A 4,913-nucleotide genomic window follows, 5' to 3' on the forward strand; every position below is an offset into this window, starting at 1 on the left:
ATCATGTTTAGATGAGGATGAATTATCTTTAATTCTGATCTTGAATGCATTAGATGAAGACAAATTGAATTGTAAGTCAAATGATGTACTTAATTGACCTTGTTGACGTAAGAATTTGATTGGAACCAATTCTAGGATTTACACGCATTTACTAGTTATCCTTGGAAAAATACAACTTGGGACTCCTTACTACACGCATTTTTCTTTAGCTTAAATGGGTTCCAATCTTTATTAATTTGGAGCGCCTTGTGACATGCAAAAAGGCCGACACCACAAAGACAACAAGAAGAACAAGAACATTATATTATGGTGAATAGACCACCAAAGGATTATGCAACACCTTATGCTAGGGGTTTCGATCTAGTATTTCAAGGCCTTCAGTTGAAGCAAATAATTTTGAGATCAAACCTGCGATTATATCCATGGTAAATCAAAATCAGTTTGGTGGAGGACCGCATCAAGACCCAAATCAACACTTGGAAGTCTTCTACGAAATATGTTGCACAATGAAAATGAATGGTGTTCCTTCAGAGGCAGTGTGCCTACTTCTATTTGGGTTCTCCTTGAGAGATAGAGCCAAGCAATGGTTAAACTCTTTAGCTCCAAATAGCATCACCACATGGGAGCAATGCGAGCAACAATTCCTTGACAAATTCTATCCTCCAAGCAAAACAGCTCATATGAGGAATCTTATTGCAAGCTTCAAACAAGCGGACTCTGAATCTGTATTTGAAGCTTGGGATAGATACAATAGTATGCTCAGACAATGCCCTCACCATGGTTTGGAAAGGTGGTTAGTGTTACATATGTTTTATAACTGCATCAACTATCATACAAAGGTGTCCCTTAATTCAGCTGCTGGAGGGGCACTTATGAAAAAGAGTTTGGATGAAGCCAAGGAGATAATTGAGAGCGTAGCACAAAACCACCATCAATGAGCTGATGAAAGAAGTGGTGGCTATTCTTGTATGAACCCAACAACAAAAGCATCAGGAAAATTTGATGTTGATGCAGTAACTTTATTGGCTGCAAAACTGGATGCTCTTACAAAAAGGTTTTAGAATATGGGAGCTAGCTCAAGTACGGTCAATGACATTGTTTCTTCCTGTGAAGTTTGTGGAAGTTCTGAACATTCAAATGACTCATGTCCATTGGGGGCTATCACTGTACAAATCAATCAATTAGAGCAATGTGATGCAATCATGGGTTTTAATCAAAGGCAAAACAACCCATACTCAAATACCTACAACCCTGGATGGAAAAGTCATCCTAATTTCTCTTACAGAAATAACCAAGATCAAGGACCATCCATGGGGGCAAGGCCTAATTTTCAAATCGGGCAGCAAAATTTTCAGCAACAATCTTCTCAAGACTTTCCTATGTCTAAAATTGAAAAGATGTTTGAAGATATTATGTCCACTCAGAATGAAATGAAACAAGACATTTTAAAGCTTACTCAGAGAATGGATAATTCTGATAGACATCAAAAGATTCTGGAAAGTCAGATTGCCCAACTAGCTTCCTCATCTTCTAGAGCACCAGGACAATTACTTGGCAAGCCTGATGTCAATTCTATGGAACACTGCAATAGAATTGAGCTTAGAAGTGGACGGACCTTGGGAGATCCCCAAGTGACTGCTCCAAAAGGGATGCACACTGAAGAAGAGCTCTCTCCTCCAGCACCAAATCAGATTCAAGTTGATGAGGAGAGTACCACGAAGGTTGAAGAGACTCTTCTACTCTACCATCAAAGTATAGCAGTCCCTTTTCCTCAAAGACTTATTATGTTAAAGAAGGATGAAGAATTTGGCAAATTCTTGGAGAAGGTAAAAGAAATATGTGTTGAAGTACCGCTCATTGATGCAATCCTTCAAATGTCCAAGTTTGCCAAATTCCTGAAGGACATCATGTCGAATAAGAGAAGGAAAGGAGATATAGAGACCATTATACTTACAGAGGAATGCATCGCTCTTTTTGAAAAGAACACTTCCCCAAAGTTGAAAGACCCTGGAAGCTTTTATATTCCTTGTAATATAGGAACTGAATTTATTGAGAAAGATTTTTGTGATTTGGGGACAAGTGTTAGCCTCATTCCTTATTCTATTTGTAATAAATTAGGTCTCAAAAACTTTAAACTTACTACCATGGTACTACAACTTGCTGATCACTCCTGCAAGTACCCTATGAGTATCATTGAAGATGTGCCGGTAGAAGTAGGTGGGAGTATAATTCCCACCGATTTTGTTGTGTTAGACATGCAAGAGGACCCAAAAATCCCTATCATATTAGGAAGACCATTCCTCGCTACAGCAGGAGCTATTATAGATGTTAAAAATCATAAACTTTCTTTAGTGATTGGTAAGGAATGATTGGAATATGATTTATCTAAAGCCTCTAACCATGTCTCTTCTCTCTTAAATGCTTGTAGCAGGGCAAGCATTTACAAACAGGAGGAATGGAATTTCCATCCTCATGGGAGGCCACCAAATGATGAAAACATTGTGGCGGAAGTTGTTGGGAGGAGACCTCCTAACAAAAGTGACAAATATGTCTACCCTCCAAGGGCAAGGAAAAGAGAGGAGTAATCAAGATTGGTCGAGCTAAAGACCTTAAATAAGCGCTTCTTGAGAGGCAACCCAAATGTTCTTTTTGAGTTAGTTTCATTCCATGTGTCTATTATTCATTAGTATTATTTTTACTTGGTTTTTGCTTTGTTTTCAGGTTGAAATTTCACATCCATGAGCTGGCCATGACTTCTTCATGGGAATGGAAGTGTTGGAAGAGCTAGAAAAGAGGAGAAGCATCAATTGGAGTAAAATAGAGCATGGTCGTGTGTTGTACACGGCAAGGCTCATGGTGCAGAGGACGGAGATGCTTGAGTCGTGTCTACATGACACGGCCATGTGGAGTCTCCAGAGAAGAAAAGGTGCATGGCCGTGTCCCTAACATGGCCGTGTGAAGAATCCAGAGGAGGAAAACTTCTCGGTCGTGTCTCACACACGACCGTGTGAAGGAACCAGTGCAGAAGCATGCCTTGGCCGTGTCATATGACACGACCGTGTGCTAATTCCAGAGAAGGAGGCTGGTGAGGCCGTGTCCCAGACATGGCCGTGCAAGGACACCCATGAGGAAGAAGGATATGGCCATGCCAATTGGCACGACCGTGTGACTCAACCCGAGAAGGAGAAGGCGGGGGCCATCTAGATCTACACGGCCCGTGTGGAGAAATCTTATCAGGCCGTCTCCTATACACGGCCAGATCCAGGTCGTGTCCCCCACACACCCTCCTCATCTCAACACCATCTTCTCTCCAAAACCCCTCTCTTCTTCAACTTTTCCTTCAAGTCTTCTCAGATCTAGGTCTAAAACTTTTCCTTCTCTACAAACTTTATCTAGATCTAGATTCTTCTCTTCTCCTAGATCCAATATCTCCACTTTCATAACCCTAAGATCTATTTCTTCAAGATCTAGTTCCTCCAACCATAAACAGTACCCTTCCCCACTCAAACTTGACAATATGTCCAACCTATTGAAGAGACTTCGCAAGGGTGGTGGTTGATCTAATGGTGGAGACAAAGGGAAAGAGCCATCCAAAGATAAAGGGAAACAACCAGTGCAAGGAAAAGGAAAGAGGACCTCACGCAACGAAGGTAATGACAATGAATTCAATATTGTGTTTAGGAATGATGATCAAATAACTAGATTTGCAATTCTTGTCAATAGAAAGATCGTGTGTACTAGGTATATGGACCCAACCATTTTAGATATGATGGGAATTAGAGATGATATAGATTGGATGATTGGGTTCCTAGATTGGAGTGATATGTTATACACACATCTCCCTACTTATCCTCGCCTTGTTTTGGAGTTTCTAAGTTCACTAGACGTCCATTTCATCAATGAGGATGATTACGTTGGCAAGATAACCTTTAGATTAATGAATCAAGAATTTCAATGGGCATTTAGTGATTTCAATACTTGTTTTGGATTGTCTTTCGGTAGCTCTTGTAGGTTTGACTCTAGGTTTAATTGGAACAATTTTTGGAATTCTATCACCGGATTAGATCATCCCTATGAGCCCTCTAGAGCCAAGGCTTTTCACATGCAAAACCCTGTTTTTAGATATTTACATCGAGTCATGAGCAAAACTATTTTTGGTAGAGGGGAAAGTGATGGAGTCGTTAAGAAAGTAGAATTATATGCCTTATGGGCTATGTTGCATAAGGTCGATTTTGATTCAGATTTTCATTTTATGCAAACCTTAGTGAGAGTTGTGAGGGCATCTTCGGGATCAATAGTTCTTGGTCAGTTGATTACTCAAATAGCAATTAACTTGGAACTTGATTTAGATGGGTTGGAAGTTATTCATGGCAATGATATGATCAACATGGATGCATGTCTTGCTATGAAAATGATTATTCAGGATGAGAACAGTTTCGCGTTTCCTAGGAGGAATGGTTTTCCTTTACCTCTTCCTTGTCCTGATCGAACTTCAGTTCACAACCCAGTGAATTGGGTAATCACTGATGTAGACCTCGAGAACGCCCCTTCCATATCCGGAGACACAGAGCCACACATTGAGCCATCGACGTCTGGATACCCGTAGCCCTCCGGACACCCGGATCCTGCTAGACATTCTTTTGCCTATGGTACGGGTTCCTCCAGATTTGACTTTTCTGATTTTTTGTAATTCTCTAGAATCGCTTCATGAAAAGCATGATGCCCAACGAAAAATGTTGGAAGGTCGCTTCTCTTTATCAGATAATCAGTTTAGAGAAGTACAAGATCACTTTCGATTCACGAGGAATTTTCAAGGCCAAGTGGCTGAATTTGTCCAGGATTATGATATGGATCAAGCTAGAATGAGAGATTTTATGCAAAGCATGAGTGTCACTAGCCAACAAGTAGATGCT

At 40.5% G+C, this 4,913-nt stretch overlaps 1 non-coding gene across 1 annotated transcript; it reads right to left on the reverse strand.

The window, feature by feature from the left end:
* Positions 1–678: 678 nt before the first annotated feature.
* On the reverse strand, positions 679–784 carry LOC122025964. Its single transcript, XR_006123959.1, has one exon. It is a non-coding gene; the product is annotated as a small nucleolar RNA R71 (small nucleolar RNA).
* Between the last annotated feature and the right edge of the window lie 4,129 nt (positions 785–4,913).

This window comes from Zingiber officinale, chromosome 9B (assembly GCF_018446385.1).
Source record: "Zingiber officinale cultivar Zhangliang chromosome 9B, Zo_v1.1, whole genome shotgun sequence".
NCBI lineage: Eukaryota > Viridiplantae > Streptophyta > Magnoliopsida > Zingiberales > Zingiberaceae > Zingiber > Zingiber officinale.